General features: G+C 41.0%; 1 pseudogene; it reads right to left on the reverse strand.

Moving 5' to 3' along the window:
* Nucleotides 1-8437: 8437 nt before the first annotated feature.
* Nucleotides 8438-9264, reverse strand: LOC110337980 (annotated as a pseudogene).
* Between the last annotated feature and the right edge of the window lie 13691 nt (nucleotides 9265-22955).

Below are 22955 nucleotides of genomic sequence, written 5' to 3' on the forward strand. Positions count from 1 at the left end.
AAAAACCTCAAAGATATGGGCACAGGGAAAAAAAATTCTCAATAAAATATCCAATAAAAGAGAAAAAAAGATGCATTTTCATTCTAGGGTAGATACTCTAACACACTCCAATTTACCTCATCCCTGCTTGCTTGATTTATTTTGTTTTGATTTGACGTTTCTGGTTTGAGATGGCATTCCACAGAGTAGCTCTGGCTGGCTTGGAACTCACTGTGAAGACCAGGCTGGCCTCGAACTCCAAAGATCCACCTACTCTGTGCCAGGATGAAAGGCATGTGCCACCATGCCTGGCCTTGATTTTGTTCATTTGTTTGTTTTTGTTTTTTGTTTGTTTGTTTCATTGGTTGGTTGGTTTATTTTTTTATAATAAAAAATGTGCACCACATAGTTTAAAAATTGTGTTGCTAAGGTGGGCATTTTTTAAAAGATTTCCTTGGTATATGATTCTTTTCTGTTTAATTTTGTGTTTCATAAATATGTCTGACAGCACAATGTGCTAATCTCAGAACACTAGATGTAAGATATAGAGAAAAGACCCAAAGCATAGACCCCAGGATGGGCTTGATAGGGTTTCCATGCTGAGTCAGTTCACTGTACTGTACAGCAGAGCAGTGAGTGAGGGGTCATCTTGACAATGGAAGCTACTTACCCGTGCCTGAGATAGTCCCTCCTATTGTCCGATCACTGCACACTCAGTGGAAAACACCCAGTAAACTGAGAAATACCAAGAGGATGCTCAACTCCAAACCACAGTCATTTCACAAGCATGCTAACTAATGCTTCAGTTTGTCTGTCTGTACGTATGCAGGTATGTATGTATAATGTATGTATGTATGTGTGCATGTATATATGCATGTATTTTGATTCAGACTGCCTTTGAACTCACTATGAAGTCAAATCTTTTCTGATCCTTTTGTTTCCATTTTCCAAATGCGAGCAGGGATGAACTGCCACACTTGGTAAGATGCCAATTATTTGCAAAAGGTGATTTGTATCTCAAACAAGCAGAATAAAGACTTTTTGTTATCAAAATACCACACCCAATGAAAGGGCTTAAAGAGCAAGTAAAATAGGAATTGTTCAGACATAATATATTGCTCAGGAAAGGGAACGTTACATACTTGCTGGGACCATAATAAGGAAAACAAGAAACTGTAATTCAGAAAATGACAGGACTGAGTTCCATACAAATAGCTAAAGAAGCCCCCACCTCAGCCAGCATGCGTGTTGAGGCAAAGATGACATGTCTCTTGATGCTGACAATATTTTATAATAATCATAATAATCTTGAGAATAATAGCCTCTCAGCCAAGATTGATGTAGGAACAAATTTCACCAATAAATGTCATTCAGTAACACTTGTATTCCCACTGCAAGACATTGTCTAAGAACGCAAAGGACAAGATAATTTGATGTTTGTCTCCATATCTGAAAACGGAAAGTTTATTTATTATAAGTACTGCCTTGGTATTCGCATGGCTGATGTCCTAGGGAAATTCATACACAGCTTACCAGTCCGTCCCCCCGCCCCCCAGAGAGCAACTAGCGTGAGAAACTCTCCAATGTGAACTGAACAACTGAATGACAAGGTCAAAATGGTCAACTTCATTAAACAAAGACCAGTTCTTTGTGGATGGTTTTAAGTGAATTTGAAAATCCGAATGTTTGCATTCTCAGCTTCTATACCCAGAGCCTCGAGAGGGGAAGTTCTCAACAAGGTGTTTGGCTCTTCAATGGGAATGTTTTCAAGAAATGAGTAGGTCAGAATTTGTTAACATTTGCTATGAATAATGGTAGCAAAACATATCTACTTAGTTTTTGAAAATTATATTACCCACTTGAATATGACTTGTATGAGTAAAGGGGAAATTTTTTTTCATTCAGGTGATAGATCTTTAAATTATAAATTTAAAAAAAAAAAAAACTTAAGAAAAACAAGCCACAAAGAAATCTGGGGATGTTCCAACTGATCACTGACCTGGAAAGGAGGGAGGACCTGCCCACACTGGAAGCCACCCCTAGACTGGAAGAGAACACATCACGGGAGAATGCTGGGGCCAGCATGGGAACTTGATGATTGAAAAGAAAACTCTGAGCAGAAGCCAGCTTCCTCTCTCCAGAAGATGATCTGAGCCCTTGGGCAGCTCTGAGTCTCCATGGTAGCAGGGTATCTTCTTTAGCAGAGAAGTTACAAGCATTTTGTATTGGTTTTTAGTGTTTTTGACTTAGGATAATCAAGTGCTTTCTTATCTAACCAGCATGGAAGAACGAAGGCAGGCCTTTTTTATTGTAGTTGGAAATGGAATATTCATGTACTTCTTCCATCTTTTATTTTGAGATCATAATATAGTTATACCATTTCTCCCTTCCTTTTCCTCCTCCCAAGACCCCCCATTAACTCTTCTTGCTGTTTTTCAAATTCATGAACTCTTTTCATCAGTTGTTATTACGTGCCTATACGTACACGCATATATCTTTGTAAATACATACAACATATATATGTTCAGTCGGTATAGTGTTAACTTGTATGTTTGTCTGGGGCGCTGACCACTTGGTAGTGGATAACCAGTTGGTGAGCTCTTCCCGGGGGAAGGCTGTTTCTCCGGCTCTCAGCTTCCCTTAGGTGCCTGCAGTTCTTCGTGTGGAGCTGAGGTCTTGCGAGCTGCCTCCATCCTCTTTGGCATGTCCAGTGATGTCATCCTTGCCTAGGTGATAGTTAGGTGAGATTTTGTGGGTACAGCCTGTGGCGTTACCATGGGGATGGTCTCACAGCACACTTCTGATGCTCTGGCCTTGCCATCTTTCTGCCCCATCGTCTGCAATGTCCCCTGAGCCATCAGTGTGGAAGAGTAGATGCATCTCCAGGGACTGGGCTCCAGAACCCTGCATTTTGATTAGTTGTGGTTCTCTGCTATGGTGTCCATCTGCTGCAAAGAAAAGTTGTTTTGTTTTTTTTTTTCAGATATTTGAATCAGTACTAAGAATTACTGTAAGCAAAAACTAAGCCACAGGTCTCATGTTAACCATGTAGATTTCACTTTTTTTGATTGAAATAATACTTTTATCCATATTAGGCCTCTAAAGGAGATCAAGGAGTCAACATATTTGCCTAATGATTTTGTAATCGTCCAGACTAAATTTCAGTTTAATCATGTCACCTAGTAAGAAATATTATGTTAAAGTGTTACAACGCATATGCACACATAAAAATATATACATATATGCATATATAACAAATGATATTTTTATTTTTAGTTCTTTGGCTTATTCGTGTTGGTGATTTTCTATAAAGCATTCATAATGTCTTTGTGTTCTTAGCAGCATTAACTAAATCAATTTGAAAACTTAAATCTATCAACTACAGTTATTTAACAGAAACATAGTGTTAATTTGTGACTTTTACATCTAAGTCAGTGTCTTCAGTGAGCTGGGGAACCAGACAGAAAGAGACAGACTAATGGCAAATTAGCCAAAATAAATGGATTCATAGAAAACTGCCATTTTTCTCCTTAAAGCATGTTAATGCTTTGGAATTTCAAGGCAAAAGCCCTCGCCCCAGGAATCCCCACAGATTAGGTGTGGCCATCCCTCTGAATACCAGAGTCAGAGAGTCAGAGAGACAGGAGAAATGGGGGGAAGGAGCTCTGGCCAGGACAGATACAGAGGTTCCACCTGAGTGGGGACAAGAGGGCACAGGAAAGGAGAAAAGACCTCTTCCCCCGGCAGCTGGCTCAGAGGGCAGAAACCTCAACACAACTGGAAAAAACTCTCCATTGACCATAGAGACAAGACCCTTTTTGCTAAAGACATCGCACACACAGATGTTGAGAATAAGAAGTAAATGTGTGTGCTTTGGGCCAGACCGCCTGTGCGTGAGCTTAGGCTGTATTGGCATTCTTCCCTGTGCCTAAATCTAAATAACAAGGCTTGGAAAACCCTCACAATTTAAAATTAAATCATCAGCACAAGGTTTTCTAATTAATTTTTAAACATTGCTTAAACTTTAGCCATGCTGGTAAATTGCATCTTTTGAACAACATATCATGCCGTGCCGTGTGTGGATTATTCGGATGAGTTGTTCAGCCTTGGGTCCTGTCTGCGGCAACTGCTCCCACTCAAGAGGGGCGCACACCTATGAAGGTGATCTCTTCTTAAGGCTTACTACTGCTTCTGGTAATTTGGATCCCCTTCATTAAAAGCCTTATTCACTGGAGGTGTAGCTCCTGGGACCCAAGGTAGCTTCAGGGAGGGTAGTTCTGAAGGGAAATGTTAAAGAGGGGCAGAGAAAGTGAGTTAGGCCAGTGACCAGCCCTCCTTCATTAATGTTATAATGTTATAGTTATAATCATGCTGATTAATTTACTCTGCACTGTAGAAATATTTCTTATTGGGAATTCAGTAAGTCCAAACCTTGTCAAGAAAGTATGCTATAGAGAATATCAGATTAAAGCTTAAAGAAATGCAATACTCTGAGCACAGTGGGTGCATCTGTAATCTCAGCCTGTGGAAGAAAGGACAGAAAGACATTCCTGAGTGTAAAACTAGTCTGGACTGTGAAGTGAGTTCTGGGCCACTCTGGGGTACAGTGTGAGATCCTGACTAAAACTTCACGCACATGCCCCCATCCACACATGCCACACATGCACAAGTACATCCACACCAACACACACACATACACACATGTATACACACACATACACACATGTACACACACATACACACATGTACACACACAAGTACATACACACATGTACACACACAAGTGCATACACACATGTACACACACATGTACACACACACACACACACACACACACACACACACACACACACAAGTGCATACTCACAGCCAAAGAAACTGAGACCAGAGGATTGCTAGGAGTTAAAGTCCAACTTGGGCTACGTAGTGAGCACTGGATCATCCAGAGCCACACATCAAGTCTCTATCTTTAAAAAAAGGATAAAGTAAATATGTACAGTTGTTACAGATAATGAAGGATGAAGGAATAATGAGAAGAACAGGTCACATGGAATATAAAAGCAAGAGGAGCCCTGTCAGTAGAGGGCTACTGTCAGGGTCAGGCCAGTTTCGTGATTTCTCTGGTGTCATAAGACTGGGCTTAGCCTAGTCAAGGGGTTATTTAACAAGAACTGATGAGATCAAGTCATTGAATAAAGCTCTACTGTTTACACTCTGTGTACCAGTAAACTGTGGAGCGTTCAGAGTGTGACCTTAGGAATAAATAGGATTGGGGGTGTGTGTGTAACCACCCAGTAGAAGAAGGGAGCTATCAAGGCACAGAGGAAAAGGCAGGCAATGGACTGGGTACCATGGCAGTTGGGGCTTCCCACGGAGATGCCATGCACATTTCACTTGGGTCCACTCATCTCCTGGCCCCCCACACCATTTCCCACTGACCCTCAGTGCTGCCTCTCACCACTTGGCACTGTTGTCTCTTCCTTAAAGTGTGCTCTCTACCCAGTCCATGGACCACTTCCAGTGTCTTGGCCCTTACCTACGCTCACCTCCACCAGGTTATGCATATTTAAAAGAGATTACACACACACACAAACATATACCCACACATGCACACGTATACACATGTATACACACACATACACACACATACACACACACACACACACACACACACACACACGAACATAGGGTATTTGCCTTTCTGAGCCTGAGTTGTCTTGTTTGAAAGAAGCTAATTTTTTTAAAAGGTAGTGTAAAACTGTGTGTGTCCATGTGTGTCATATGTGTGTGCTCTGTGTGTTGGGGAAGGAATCACTAACATTGGTAACATCCCTAGCTGACAATGATAGCTACAGACGTCACTTAACAAACGCTTTGTGAAGTAAGCAAGAAGTCATGAGAAAATGAATGCCTTGAGAGCCTTATTATTAAAGGAGTGTGTGTGTGTGTGTGTGTGTGTGTGTGTGTGTGTGTGTGTGTGTGTGTAAGCTACGTATCTGCTACAACTTTTCAATTAGAGGAATTTGTTTTCTCTGTTAAGCACCAAAATAATGAGTCGTTTCTTAATCCCTTAGGGATTAGGGAAAAGGGTGAAGAATGAGGAGGAGGATTGAGAGGAGGAGGCAGAGGATGGGGATAGGGAGGAGGAGGAGGAGGAGGAGGAGGAGGAGGAAAAGGAGGAGGAAGAGGAGGTAGAGATGGAGTTCTGAGGTAGGTGGAAGGTGGTCCCATGGTACTAATGGTCAGTTGGAAGAAGCCAGGAGACAGAGGCAAGGTGCTGAGGTCTGCTGTAAAAATGTGTTGTTTTCTCAGATTGGAACCCCAGGCTTTGTTTTTAGCTTTTAATTCTGTGCTTTCTCTCTTACATTATGCCACTCAGTTGTAAACCCTAACTTTCGTGTTGGAAATAATAGTGTGTGACAATTTTCACCTCGCTCTCCTCTCTTCCTCTCTGTACCCTCTCCTCTACCGTCTCCACATGCCCTCTTGGCAGAGGACAAGGACATGGATGAAAGCCATAAAGTGGGCAAGTAAGTCAAAGCCCTTTGTGGACTGCCAGGAGGTGCCTATGTTTGCCAGGAGTCATCATTCTGTTTGGGCATTTAATAAGAAGACGGCATATGCTACTACTCAAAGCAGATATTAAATCAAAGGGAGCAGAAGAAGACACAAAGGAAGCTGCGAATGTGAGCATATAAACATGTCACCCCTTCCTGAGATCCTGCCAATTTCCTGCATCTTGTCAGTGTATATTGTGAATGTTATGAGATTTAAGAGGTTTCTGGCAAGAAAACTATTTGGCTTTTGAAAGAATGTAGGTGAAAAGCAGTAAGTATAAGCTTAATTACTTCTCCTCAGCAGGAGCAAAACTGGCCTTCTACTCAATGGGTTTTATTATTTATTATTATTATTATTATTATTATTATTATTATTATTAATTCTGATGTTAAATTAGATTCTAAAAATAGCAAAACAAAATGGAAACTGAATATTTATGCTATGGCACAGAGATTTAGAAATTACTCAGTATTTTGGTGCTTAACAGAGAAAACAAATTCCTCTAACTAAAATGCTGTGGCAGATAAATAGCTTACAGGGGGGTGGGGGGGGGCATTCGCAACATGTAGTTTCTTTCAATAGGATTCTCAAGGTGGCATTCATCTGCTAGAGTGTGTGTGTGTGTGTGTGTGTGTGTGTGTGTGTGTGTGTGTATACTTTTGAGTATAATGTGTGTGTGTGTGTATACTTTTGAGTATAATGTGTGTGTGTGTGTGTGTGTGTGTGTATGTGTGCGTGTGTGTGTATGTTGCATGCCCACATATGTATGCAGGTACAGGTACCTATGCTTGCACAAAAAGTCCAGATGAGGTTGTCAGGGTTCTGCCCTATGACCCTTGCTGTATTTCTTAGAGTTAGGCTCTCTCCCTGAACCTTGATGTAACCTGGAACCTGTAAGCTCTTCTCTTTCACCTTTGTTCCTTTCTGGAGGTACTAGGATCCGAATTCTGGTCTTTGTGTTTGGACAGCAAGCAGTATGCCCCACTGAGCTGTCTCTCCAGCCTCCAGAAATATTTCTGACTGACAGAACTTTAGATTAGCATGAGCAGAAAATTCCCAATTTAATATAAAAGTAAAACTCTCAAGAAATTCATTTGCTCATGTGCCTAAATATGTATGTTTGAATGAAGTATATTCTGAATATATTCTTGAATACGTTTATCCACATCAGATTTTCTGGCTTATTAAGTGAAAAAAAACAAAACAAAAAAAAAGTGGCTCAACGCAGTGTCACCAGTACCAGTACAGGATACTCATTTCATATGTTATACTACTGCATGTGGGAAGTTCTTTATAGAAAAAGACTTCAATAGAAAACTGACTTCAAGAACTTGGTGTGTCTGTAAGTTAGCCACACAAGCACGACATCAAAGCCACATCAAATGTGTGTGTGACCCAGGAATCATGGGGATTTCTGTCAAAATCATCTCTTACAAGTTTAGAATAATCGTGAGTTAATATTCTAAAATACCAGTCTTGTAGAGGTGAATGAAACGTTAGTCAAGGACTCCTGCTCGAGGGTTAACCTTCAGTACAGAGAATGGTTTTGTTTGGGGGTTTTGCTTTCTCAGTTTTATTTTCAAATATTAGGAAAATAAACACCAGGAAATTAAAAAAAGTCCATGACATCTAAAATGAGCACAGATACCATTATTGACTTTAAACCTGAATACTGTTATGCACTACCTGGCCTTTTAAAAACAGGTTTAATTCACCCTATTCTTATTATATAAAAACCCTTATGTGGTAGCCATAGCTGGAGCCTGGGCTCTCTGAATGAGCTGGTGTGGGTTTTCACAAGATGCTCAGTTAATTCCTAGTAAGGAGACTTGGTGAACACAGTCTTTTTCCAGAGAGCTGGAATCAAAGGTGGCCTTGACAAAGGTACCTAGGGTGGCAGTCAGTCCCTGGCTGATGTGTAGCAGTCACCAAGTTGCAGCCATCAACAGTAACTTCTTGGGCACAGAGGTAGAGACAATGCCCGTTTCTCTTAGGGCAGGACTGAGACACACCGACACAGAGGCGCACACCAACACAGCAGCCTGTCACCTTGCATGGAACGGTGTGGGGGTTGCCTAGCTTGTCCCCCACTCCATTCCCATAGTCTCTCCAAACAGGGACAATGGAGAACTTGGCCAAGAAGATGGCCCCTGGGGTGGCACTCACTATGTCCTTGGAGCATTTAACACCAAGACCAACGTGACTGTTGTGATCACTGTAGTCCCCAATAGCGACGAATGCCTTGAACCTGGTCCGCTGGCCAGTCCGGGTCTGCTTCTGCGCTGTCATGATCTTTAAAAGCACATCCTTGACGGGTGGTGGTGGTGCACGCCTTTAATCCCAGCACTTGGGAGGCAGAGGCAGGTGGATTTCTGAGTTCGAGGCCAGCCTGGTCTACAGTGAGTGAGTTCCAGGACAGCCAGGGCTACACAGAGAAACCCTGTCTCGAAAAATCCAAAAATAAACAAACAAACAAACAAACAAACAAACCCACATCCTTTAGGGATGCACCCAGGAAAAAGTCAATAATCTCGGATTCCCGAATGAGCAGGGAGACTAGGCAAACCTCCTCCAAGGACTTGATCTTCATGTCCTTGTCATCTTGTCTTAGGCTTTACCTCCATGGGCCCTGTGGCCTCCTAATCCTGACCAACACCATACCTGCCTCCCCCACCCCCCCCACCCCCAGTCCTCTGGTGTTCCTGGTGCACCAGCATCATCCGCCATTTGGCATTTTCCTGTAGAAGAAGAAACTACCTGGCCATTTTTAAATCACTTACATTTATATGAGTTTGAATTGTCTGGCAATATTGTAATTTAGACTTTGGGCTTAGCTCACAGTCTAAATTGCAGAACACTCACTGATGCCCAACACACACCATCACTTCCCCTATTTTATTTTTTACATCACTTGCCATTATTTAAAAATGAATATTTGTTGACCCAATAGAAAAACTATTTACTTTATTTTCTATTTCTATTTATTTTCTATTAAAATCTATCTATTCTCCCTATTATGTAGAAAAGCACTTGCCTAAGTTTCTCAGTCACGCCTCTAATTCAGAATGCAATTGCATTTTTCTGATTCCCTTGACAAAGCTATAAAGTGCGATCATAAGTTGCTAATTTAATGAGGAACTTTAAATGGGCATAACCAGCCCATTTGTGAACAATGTGGTGATAACCACGGTGTTGTGAGATTTCCCAGTGAGCCCTCTAGTTTGCCCTTTTGAACGTGTGCCAACATGAACTATTCCCAGCACTGTGCCCTGCCCCACCCACTGAATTCTGATAGGCGCCCTGCATGTGAGGCACGAATGTCTGTCCCCACTTAGCAGACAAGGAAGCTGGAGCTTGAGCTGACTAACTTAGCCCACGTGACTTGACTGAGCCCACAGTTCCACAGATGCATCTCAATGCCACCTCGTCTCAACACCACCTCATCCTCACAAGAGCAGGGAGAGGAGGAAGGTAGCCATCCTTGGGAGGCTATAAACGCCAAGACCCTCTTCTCATTGTTTAGGAGAAATCTGCATTAAAATAATTTATGGGCAGTGGTAGCGCACGCCTTTAATCCCAGCACTCGAGAGGCAGAGGCAGGTGGATTTCTGAGTTCGAGGCTAGCCTGGTCTACAAAGTGAGTTCCAGGACAGCCAGAGCTACACAGAGCAACCCTGTCTCGAAAAATCAATAATAATAATAATAATAATAATTTAACTATGTCTTTCCTTATAGTCATGCTCTGCCTTATAAAATATGTGATTTTATGTAATATTTAGGAGCCTAGTATGTATTTAAGTTTATGACTCCCATTCATAAACATTTCTATTTGCCCCAAAGCTGAGTCTATAAGGGCTTCCTTTAACTAAGACGACTTAAGTCCACTCTTCTCCACATCAGAAGTTGTGAGCTTGGTGATCTTTCCATAGTTGTCCTCCACACTCTTCTTCTGCCAAGTGACTCCTGAATGGCTTCACCTAACCTTAAGACAAAAGCATGTTTGCACATCCCTGTCCCTGTTGCTTCTAAGCAGGGTGTACCTTTCGCTTCCCTAAACAAACCTACAGTTGTCCTTTCTGACTTACTAAAATGGATGTCAGAAAAAATACTACAGTGTGCTCCCAGGAGTCAATAATGGAGCGGAGACAGAAATTTGACACGTAACTGGGTCATCATGCTGTTATCCTGCACAGTGTCATTAACCAGGTCAGCAAATCCCAGGCAACATTGGGCGTTTGCGTTTACAGACTGCCCTATGGTCATGTGCCACCACCCAAGCCAGGAAGCACATGGTGTTTCCTGTCCCCCTGCCACCTGGTAGGAAGTGCTTAGCTTGAGGTGACTGAGGCTGTACTGGCGGGAAAAGCTAGGGGACAGAAGAGGCTAAGGCTAAAACCAGACAGCAGAGTCCCTTGGCTAAATGTTTGTATTAACTTCGTGCCTGCATCTCCTCCCCATCCCTTCACCAAACCCCATCTATAAATCTATAATCTATAGGTAGTGATTATAATCACTATTAATCTATAAATAGTGATTATACACACACTAGTATAGACCTACGAAGTGATAGTAAATATTTCACTTTATCTATTCTTAAAACTTCAATTCTAAATTGTTACTCTCTCCCTAAAACAATAGATCATTCTCTAGACTCTGGAGTGTTTCCACTCTGGCAACACTGGTACTTTAGTTCAGTTAGATGTCCACAAACAGTAAGAAACTGTCCACAGAAAGAGCACAGGCCACCTGAGAGCTGCAGAGGAAGGTGTGGGGTCACAGCAGTCTGTGTTCCCTGCATCTGCAGTACTGTGCTGGTTCAGATTCTTATGGAAGGCAAAAAAGAAAGAGATGTGAAGGGGGCATAAGGAGGGAACTGTGGGAAGGTCAGGAGGTGAGGGGCAAGAAAATTTGCAAGGACCTCTTCGGCATGTTGCAGGCTGTTGGACTTTACCCAGAACTAAACAAAATTGTCTGCATTTGGTAATTACAAGAACGCATTCTGGTTAATTAAAAACAGTTTGTCATATTAGTAGATAATAATATCTGACAATAGGACACACAATTCCTTTCATTATTCTTATGAATTCAAAATTAACATTAATGCTTGGGGAAAGCTTTAGAAAGGAACAACTCTGAGTCCCTGGGACCTTTCACCCAATGATGGTTTTAACATTGCTTTGAGCAGTTTCATCTCATAAATAAATTTATGACTAGAAATTGAACTCATTATAAAGTTCCGGCTCTCACTCCCCCGACACACACACACACACACACACACACACACACACACACACACACACACGACAGGAGCTCTATTTTGTAGCCCAGGCTGTCCTGGGACTCATTACATAGTTCAGGCTGCCCTGCCTCGGCCTCTTTAGACTAACTAAAAAGGTTTTTTTTCTTATTTTCATATAGGCTTTAGGAAGGTATTGCTATAAACAAAAACACCACACACACACCAAGAACGGTAATCTGTCAATAGAATTAAGTAAGTTAGGCACCCTAAAATTTGAGTTGAGTTAAGGAATTTTGTGTTAGCCATTAGTATTATTTAACCTCAGCCTTCTAGTGATGTAAATATACTCTATTATTTTAAAAACCCCGTGGTATATGAATCCTAAGAAATAATACAGATAAGCTGTCTACCTGTCTTTGGTTCACAATTCCATGACCTACATCATCCCAGACCTTACTCACAATAACAAACCAACATGTTTTTGTTGTTATTTTTAAAATATAGTCTTACTAGCTAGCCCTGGCTGGCCTGAAACCGTCTGGGTAGCCCAGGCTAGACTCAAATTCATAGAGACCCACCTATCTCTGCCTTCTGAGTGCTAAAATTAAAGATGTATATCACCAAGTCTGACTTGTTGGTGTCAAAGCTATCATTTCATAACCACATCTGTTTTCTGTAAACCAGTAAACATATAGATTGTGTGTGTGTGTGTGTGTGTGTGTGTGTGTGTGTGCATGGCTCACTAGATGTGTACATATGTGTGTAGGGTGCACATGTGCAGACAGCAGAGGACAACCTCTCAAGCCCTTTCTTGGGCATCTTCCAGTTTTTGGTTTCAGACAGGAAATCTCCCTGGCGTAGGGCTTCTTCACGTAGCCTCAGCTAGCTGGCCAACAAGCTGCAGGAGTCCCCTGCCTGTCTCCTTCTCTCCATCCTGGAACTACAAGCATGTGACAATATTTCTAGTCTCTTCACTCAGCTTCTGGGAATCAAACTGAGAACTTTCTGCTTATGAGAAAGGAGGTTTATTGAAGAAACATCCTCCTGGCCCTGAACGTCTCTTCTCAGGTACCGAGTCGCTAACCTCATTATAAAATTGAGAACCAAGGCAATCATACAGGGTTGGCTGACCAGCAAAGGGAGAAGAACATAGTTTGAACTAACCTGTTAATGGTTTCATTCTTTTTCCTTAGTGAAGCATGGACGCCATTCTTAACCAGCTTAAGGACGCATTCAATTTGTCATAATAGCAGCTAGAGAAAGCATCCTATACACAATATGAGTAAACTAAAGATCAAAAAAAAAAAAAAAAAAACCCACAGACAGATCCTGGTCACTACTGTGAACCTGCAAATGTCATTTCATCCTCTCGGGTTCCAGGCAATACACAGTTCTAAAGCAGAGAGCCCACAAAAACCACAGTAGGGAAAAAAAAAGACAGATAGCAGCTGCATCCTGGTGCCAGAAGCCAGCGTTCAAGAAAATGAAGCACAACACAGTGCTTAGATCCGACCTGTCAGCCCAGCTTCTCTGGGCTACTTCTCAGTTAACCTGGAAGATTCTTATGTTTGATTCCTTTCTCATATGGGCTCGGTCCTGCTTCTCTAAATTAAAGATGGAGAAGAGACATTAATTTCAGTTACATTACCAGCTTCCTAATCCAAAATTAAAATTCACAGCCATTCAAAGTAAATACGCGCAGCATGTCGCAAAAGGACTTTGTTGCAAAGGCACCTCAAGAAAGTATGTTAACTGTGACTGGCGGACACCTCCCTACCCAGGAGGAGCTGGAAGTAAACACAGGCGTGGAGTGCTAAAGCCACCAGCCAAACAGGAAAGCCACAGAGATTTTTTTAATATATATACTGTGTTGTCCATGGAAGGTGGAACTTCCTTTCTTGTTTAAGTGCGGACTTCATCAGCAAAGCTAGAAGCTCTTAGAGCCAATGTCTTAGAGCCAATATGATGTTTTGATGGAAAGGGTGAATCAGCCTGCCTGAAAGTGTCCTTTATGGTGTTACATAACTATGGGCTCTTATTAATAAGATGGCTTTAGCTCCCTCCATAAATCTCAGGGTATGGTATTATAACCAACATTAAAAAGTTGTAGCTAAAGCCAGGTGTGATGGCGCATGCCTTTAATCCCAGCACTCGGAAGGCAGAGGTAGGCGGATTTCTGAGTTCAAGGTCAGCCTGGTCTACAAAGTGAGTTCCAGGACAGCCAGGGCTACACAGAGGAACCCTGTCTCGAAAAACCAAAAAAAAAAATAAAGTCGTAGCTATGAAGGCACTTACAGAACGTAATAACACGTACCTGCGATAGGTAGGTTCAAGTGCAAGTGCATTTGTAGCTTTAAGGAATATTTCTCATTGGAAAGAGCAAGAGCAGAGAAGAGAATCGGAAAGAACTTTACTTCACAAATATTTCTGTGAATATTAATTGAGATAAATCCCTAGGTTATACACAGGAAGGGCACGATTATGACTAAGAACTTTGACGGAAGGTTACTAAGGAAGATCCAGCAGAAGAAGCCCTTGTCCAGGAACCCAACCCACAGATGAAGTGGTTTTAGGGAGTGGTGCCATTAGGAGGTGTGTCCTTATTAGAGGAGACATGGCCTTATTGGAGTGGGTATGGCCTTGTTGGAGGAAGTGATGGAAGGGAAGTGGTTTTATCTAACCATATATCACAATTCTCGTTCTCTCAGTGGCTTGATTTTTTTTTTTCTGATGAAGGTTACATTTAAGTGAAGCCCCATCTTACATGTATGATGTGTCTCTTAGTTTCAGTTTACTGCTGTGAACAGACACCATGACCAAGGCAATTCTTGTAGAGGACAACATTTAATTGGGGCTGGCTTACAGGTTCAGAGGTTCAGTTCATTATCATCAAGGTGGGAGCATGGCAGCATCCAGGCAGGCATAGTGCAGGCAAAGCTGAGAGTTCTACATCTTCATCTGAAGGCTGCTAGGACACTGACTCCCACTTGGTTAGGAGGGTCTCATTGCCCACTCCCACAGTGACACACTTCCTCCAACAAGGCCATGCCTACTCCAACAAGGCCACACCTCCTAATAGCCCTACTCTCTGAGCCAAGCATGTTTAAACCCACGACAAGGTGGAATGGAAAAATGAACCTCCATCATTTCCAGTCCAGCTGGTCGATTTCATCTTTCCACATGTGAGTTTGCATAAGAGAAATGTAGATTGCAAAAAAAGGTGACATTCGGGGTGATTGGAGCGTCGAATTTCACTGGGAAGTAATAAGTGGTAATAAGGGTAATAAGTGAGAGTTAGGACTGTGACCCAGAGAAGAAAGCACTTGGGTTAGTCAGGTGGCTAATGAACACATGAGAGAAGAAAAGGCTGCAGCCGTTTCTCCTATGTCACTTAGGAACAACCCGTAAGGAAGTGATTTTATCCATCTTCATAAAAACAAACACAAGTGCTAAAGTGAAAAATGACTTCGGCACAGAATTATACTAACCTCCGCCATAACTAAACAAACTCGAGGACCTGAGGACCCTCAAGATATACATTCCAGACTAGTTAGCCATTGCCTGGCAAGGATCTAGAACTTCGTCTTACCCAAGAAAAAGTCTATTTCCTAGATCGAAAGCTCAGTCTTAAGGGAGACATTTATTCAATTAAATATTTAAAAGGGTTGCGCGTGGGGCCAAATGCCAGAGTTCAGCATCAGCTCAATCGCTTTCAGTGTGCGAAGCAAGTTCTTCAACCTCGCCGCCTCTTGGCTTACCACTTGGGGACCACTTACACGCAGTGGTGTTTAACCAGTTCTGATCTCTGTTGGGAAAGATTTTTGTGAAGATTAATGATCTTACACGTCTTAAACACTTAGAACTGTGCCCAGCCCATAACTAACTGCTGATGAATAATTCTTACATTACATTCCAGACTAATCCTCCATCTGAGCTGAGATGTTCTGGTTGCATGGGTCAATTTCAGACGCCGCACACTTTCAAATACACTGTGATCCGCAATTGGCATTAATAAGTGATTACAACACACTTATTATAACCCCTCACAATACGCCAAGGACCTAAGATATGCAAATTCTATACAGCTTGAATTTCTTCTCTTTGTGTCCACTACACACATTCACATTGTAAAATAGAGTCATCTCTAGTTGGAAGGCTTCAGAATGCTAACAAATGCTCAAACAAATCTGTGATTTAGGCTTAAAGACTTCAGATACTTTACACCTCTATGATTTTAAGGAAAGTGGTATTTTCAAACACAAACTACCAAAACAAAATCTGTATTCAAAGTACATCTAATATAAGGACTTTTTTTAAAAAAATAATCATCTTTGTGTTATCTTCATGGATAATGAATTAGAAATATTTTTTAAAAGTGATCCACTATTTATTGACACTGTGGACAATTGTTATACAGGTATTATATAAAGCATAAACCACATTCATAAGACTAAAATAGCCATACTACTTTTCAAAACATTATTAGCATATACAAAACTTAAACTACACTAATTCCAGTGTTATATCATTGTAACACACTGTAACACTTCCACTGTAATACTTTGGACCTTTCAGTCCTTGCTGATTAATTCCTATTTAATGATGGACTAACTATTCCAAATCAGTTCACCAGCTTGAAACTTCCTCACATCAACCCAACATCTGCAGTTTAAGGTACCCTGAAATACAAATTTAGAGTTATGATGGATGCCAAATGAACTACCGTCTCATCCACTATGAACATATGCTAAGTATATTCTTAAAGACCCTCTACTTCTTGAAATCTGAGAGAAATAAGCAAGGAAGAATTAGCTAACTTTAAAAGAAAAAAAAGTGTTCAGAAGAACTAAGAGTGAATTATGGCAAATAGAAAAACTTTAATTTCTAGACAACTCTGTTTTTCCTTAAACATTTTTCTTCAAAGGAAAACAAATTGAAATATGTTTCAACCTGCACCACACTGATCGGGAAACCATGATCATGAGCCGCCTAAAGAGATCATCGAGAGGTCAAGATGACCTTTCCAGAAAGCACACTGCAATTTGGTGCACAATTATTCTGCAAGTCTAACAAAAGAGAGTATTCATGATTATTTTATAAAACTCCATCTGTCTAGATAAAGAGAACCGTGTTTTTGTATCGCCCCGTAATATTAAGCAATGTGATTAAGTCTTCATATCAGTTGCTCTTTTATTTTTTTTCCTTTATCAGCAAATAAAGGGAAAACATGAAAGAAGCAGCTGATCTTAAACCAAAGGCAAGAGGAAAACACTTCACCTTTGCTGGTCAGCCTGGCAAGCTCACTGCCGAGCCCTGTGCTCGCTCGGGTCCTGAGGTGAGGGATAGAAACAACACCGGATTTTCCCAACCGAGTGTCCCTGATGCGCATATGTCCTGGAGACAAGATTTGTGTATGGGTTATGTTTGCAGTGTTGAACAAGGAACTGTCTCATCTCTGTTGTTCATCTGGCCAACAAGCAGGAGTCCTCATGTCTAGGAACTCAGTTCAAATCCTGGCATCCCCACTCACAAAATGTGCAGACACTGGATAAGCTATGTCTACAAAGTTCAACTCCTTCATCTGTAATGAAAATGTATAACAGAGCTGAGTACACTTTGCTGTATTCCGAAGCTAAGCTTCAGTAATTAGCATACAGATTTCATTATAATAACCTAATCAAGAGTGTCGAATTTATGTAGCAACAAGGGCAGGAACAGTGGAGTCGTGTGACTAAATAAGTATTGGTTACTCTCAGCTAGTTGGAGGAGACACTGTGAGCTAAGTATGACTAGAATTGGATTTTAAAAACAGAGAGTAAATCCTAACATTTCTGACTTTTTTTTTTTTCAATCGAGCAAGTCACTGATCAAAGTATTTCTAACAGAGAGGATGCTGTCAATGAAGAAGAAAGTAGAATGCTTAGCTGGAAATCAATTATCATAATTCAAGATGGAGAATTTTGGGCTTAAACTGAGGGCCTTATGCTACAAAAACCTTGATGTTCTTCCACTGAGGTTATTAGACTCTGGGTTCTCAGCCTCAACTTCACCGGGAGAGTATATCTGTGCTACACAGAGCAGGGACAACAGTATTGCCTATAAACTTCACTGTAGTTAGAGTTATTAAACTGAAAAGATTGCCAAATGTTAACTAGCATTAGAATTCAGCACAGTACAGCAGCCCCACATTACAACTCAGGAAGTACAGTAGTCACCCATACCCCTCAGTGACTGGTTTAATGTCTCCATTATGGCCAGCAGTAAACTTTGACTTTCAAATATTGGATGGAAAACTCAGTAGATTCCAACATTTTAAATTGCTTTACTACAGTATGTTGTTATTATAGTCTATTATTAAAAGCATGGCTAGGCTTTCCCTAGAGAAACGCAATACACATCTCACACCAGATAGGGACTCCATGACAGAACAGAGGATGTAAAAACTCTTTACCCACATTCCTGGAGCAGAATACCTCAAAAAAAAAAAAAAAAAAAAAAAAAAAAAAAAAAAAAAAAAAAAAAAAAAAAAAAGAGCTACCTCTCCAAACCTCACCCCAGCATGGGTGACAGTTACAAAGGCTGAAAACCTGGAGCACGCAGCACAGCTAGAGGCCACTCAAGAGGCTGGAACATGTCCTTTCCTAGTGACTCGGCTGGTGTGAGCCTGACCCTGGCAGCTTGTCTGGTTTCTGCTTCTTTTAGGCAGTTTGTCTAAGCTTGGCTGGTTTCTGCTTCTTTTAGGCAGTTTGTCTAGTCTTAGAGTCTTCTTTGCATCTTGGCTTGGCTAGGAGGGTCCCTTAACTATTTACTCTTGGGGCCCAGAGAATCTAGTCAGATTCAGGGACTTCCTGAGGCTGTTTTGAGTCCTTTACCTTCTGGTTTACTGAGCTTCCCTGTAGGGCTGCATATTTCAGTCTTGGAGGAAATTGCTGTACTGCAGATGTTGATCTGTTATTGTGACCTACTTCCCTAATTTACTTCTTTAGCCTTATTTTTGGTGTGTGTATTTGTGAAAAATAAGCATATTCAGAGTTTAATAGTCTCCAGTTTCACGTATTGACCAGGGTTCTTGACATTTTGTGACACAAGTGTAAAGAACAAGGTAATGGCTTTAGATATATATTCTGTCGAATGAGAATGGCATGGGACCCACTCTATCACTTTATTGTGTGGATAAAATTAGTTACCATATAGACAGTGCCAGTGTCTGACCCATCCTAAATTCTTTTAGATAGCAAGAATAATGGTAGTGGCATTACTGGGCAATATTTTTAATTTGCAGCTATTCTTATAATAAAGTTAAAAATTTTTAAAAAGAAAATCAGATAAGTAACACCTACTCAAATATATTTCTTTAAATATTTTACTTGGAGAGAGCTCAGAAATTGGTGAACTCCAGAGTTCCTTTCCCAGGCCCCACTCCTTGTTTTGTCTGCCCCTAGCTTTCACTTCCCAGCACCTATCTCTCTCTGCCCTCCAGCTGATGAACTAAATTAAGCTTTATTTGCAGTCCTCTGCACTCATTTCCTGACACTGAATCCCCAGCTACTTGGGGTATGACACATGGAGAAAACTAACAATACACATCTGCATTACTTAGCCTTGGGAGACAATTATAACCAGAGACGAAATTCTCTTCTCTCAGAGTTTGAATTTCCCACCACACTTGACCATGGTCACTGTCACTCCCAGGAGACTGCTGCCCTGGCCTGAGTCTGCACTAGAGGGCTTCTCCTGAAAGTGTGGGTCCATATTGCAGTGGACTCATGAGTCTAGGGCTGCTAGGAGTCTAAGTCAAAGATGCAAGAAGCAAAACTGGTGAACTCTCCATATACCAATGACATTTCAAACTCCGGTCTTCTTGCCCACCATATGTTTCTGGCTATGTTCATTCTTTAAAGTTTACAATTATGAGCTGTCTTCATCCTGTCCAGGATTTACAGCTGCATGTAATGAGAGCAGTAACAGCACTGGGAATGACCTGTCACCATGTGTACACCTGTCTCTGTACCTCCTAAGAAAAACATGCATGCATAGCCAAGTGAATGTGGCCACAGAGTTTGGGAGCGGAAACAGGCAGACCTTGGGTGTTTGCTTACAGGTCTGCCTAGCTAAAATGTTGGGCTTCAAGTGTGGCTAGAGAGCCTGTCTCAAAAACTGAGTAGAGTCTCCTCAGTCTTGCACATGTGGATACATGGCTTTATGCATCTGAAAACTCATGTGACATTCAAACACACACACATGCACACACACACAGGCATACACGCACGTATACCTACATACACACATGCAAACATGCTGAAAATATACATACAAACACACACATGCATGCATACATACATACATACACATACATACACACACATGCACGTATACATACATATATATATACACACATACTTGCACATGCATGCACACAGGTGTGCATACACATGCACCTATAAGCATACACATGCACATGTACATGCACACACATGCACACACAGGAAAAATGTTATGAATATGTGAAGAATGCAGACAGGAATCTAATTCTTTGCGTGAGGATGTTCCATGTAACTGAATAAGGGAATACAAGTAAACATTCATTTAAAGATTGTTCATAGAGATAGAGAAACTGAGATAAGACAGGCCCTCAATATCAAGTTCCATCTTTTCCTTTTTAATTGAAATTATGTTCTGCATTGCAAAATAAAATACAATTTTTAAAGATACAGTCATGAAAGGATAAGTTTGTTTTGATGGCAAAATATATTAAAAGCCTGGTCATATACAGGGCTCATAAAAATAACAATCACATGGTACATTTTCATTACCAGACAGCGTATATTAATATGAAGCAAGAAAATGTGCGAGAAAAAGCTAAAGTTGCAAGGTGTTCTTCAAAACAACAAACATGAGCTAAAAAAATCTTTCCTATCAAGGCTGCAGGATTAAGTTATACCAACAAAAAAATAAACGTATTTTCAACCTTAGAAAATGGAATTTTACTGAATTTTAGGTCAATGTCAATGGATTTGAATTTCTAACATCTTTCAAATTGTCTTAGAAGAGTTTGGTTCAGGTTAAAAAGTAATGTATAAAGTGGGCAAAGAATTATGCTGCCTCTAGTTTTAATAAAGTAAGTTTATTGAGCATCTCAGAGTATCTGCAAGTTAGAGCCACTTTTGCATAGCCAGTGTCTTTGAGAAATTAATAAACTCAGATAAGTAACAAAAAATTATTTTCATTACTGAAAGCATTCCTTTGGCTGATTACTTATAAGCTGTCAAGCCCCTTGATTTGCATGCTATATTTTTATAAGGTTTGCAAACATAATATTTACTGAATTTCGACCATTATAAAACATGGGGATAAAGTGTATAAAACATCAACATTCGCCAAGCAGTTGATGGGAGCAGCTGCAGAGACCCACAGCCAAACATTAGACAGAGCTCAAGGAATCCCACATAAGACAGGGAGGCGGGACTGTAGGAGCCAGAGGAAACAAGGACACCAGAGGAAAACAGCCTACAGAATCAACTAAGCCAGGCCCATAGGAAGTCACAGAGACCGAACCCACCATCAGGGAGCCTGCGTGGTGTGACCGACGACCTCTGTATAGATGCCAGGGCTGTGTGGCTCGGTGTTATCCCAGAACTCCTAACTGTGAGTAGGGGGTGGCCTCTGAGTCTTTTGCCCGCTTCTGGGACCCTCCTCCTCCTCCTAGGTTTGCCTTGTCCAGCCATGATATGAGGAGCTGTGTCTAGTCTTACTGCGTTTTGTCATGCCATGTTTGGTTGATATCCTTGGGAGGCCTGCTCTTTTCTGAAGGGAAGTAAAGGAGAAATGGATCTGGGAGAGAAGGAAGAAGAGACTGGGAGGAGAGAAGGGAGGAGAAGCTACAGTTGGGATGTAATATAAAAGAGAAGAATAAATAAATAACTTTTAAAAGTAAATAGAAAATTAAGCTACCAATATTCAAAATATCCACTATGTGTATATGATATGCTAAGTATTTTCCTAGGCACTGTAGTGAACAAGACAGTTCATGCCTCAAGGAGTTTACATTCTGATGATATTGACAGATAATGAACAGATAAGGAGATGAAATATATATATTAGATAGTGATGATTGCTTTTTTTTTAAGTGTAAACAATAGGGGAACCTGCAAGATGGGAGACAAGAAAGTTATGTAAGTGTATAGCAAGGATCCAGATCTGGAATTGCTCTAGAACCCTAATCTCTGTTAAAATTAATGTCTCTAGGAAAACCTCCTTGCAAGAGCCTGTCTGATGATATCTCTATAAAAAGTTGAGTTATTCACGTTGGGTGTATTTCGCTCATAGTTTCTACTAATTTCCTCTTACCAGAAGATGAAGTACTTCAGAAATAGCTTCACACCGAGTCTGAAGCCTTGGACTCGAGGATGACCTCTGACTTAGGAATAACTTGACCCTAACATTAGAAATGACATCAGCTGTTCCTCTGTGTGACAAGCTACATTGCATAGTGATCTTAAAATAGAATGGAGAAGCGGTGGAACACATGAATCCATTGGCAACCAATCTGTCACCACCTGGAGGCTCATGTTTACAAGGTGTGTGTGAGCATAAGATTGGTCTGGAGATCATTTTGGGGTAGAGAGCACTTGGAAGTTTTTTTTCCCCATGTACAATTTTAAGATTCCATGGTAGAGTCCAAGCCACATTGAGCTAAGGTTTTTAAGAACATATTGCCAATATGTTGAAAAAAACAAAAACAAAAACAAAACTCTAATTGCATGAATAGTATTTTTTTTAACTTTCTGTACTGCCAATGCAGGTCATCACTGAAGGTGAGTTTGCACTTACAAGAGAATAACGGATCCTTGATGGATTTCCCTCTACTGATTAATGGATGTATTTTAGAAAGGAAAAGACTTCTAGATGTCGTAGGGTGAGAGCCGCCACTTTGATCTATAAGACATAGGAGTTAGGGGGTACATAAGCCAATGAAACACATAATTGTGAGACACCTCCCCACGGGCACACCCAGAATGCTTTATTAATTCTCTAAGCATCTCCTAACGCAGCTACATTGGCACCCGAGATGTGCCAGCATGTATACTAAGACAATTAGTTAAGACTGGCAAATTTATTTGGCTGGTATTTTCTGTTGGGGCTGGTATTTCCTAGAAGATCGAAAAATAACTGTATTAAT

Source organism: Mus pahari, chromosome 21, assembly GCF_900095145.1.
Source record: "Mus pahari chromosome 21, PAHARI_EIJ_v1.1, whole genome shotgun sequence".
NCBI lineage: Eukaryota > Metazoa > Chordata > Mammalia > Rodentia > Muridae > Mus > Mus pahari.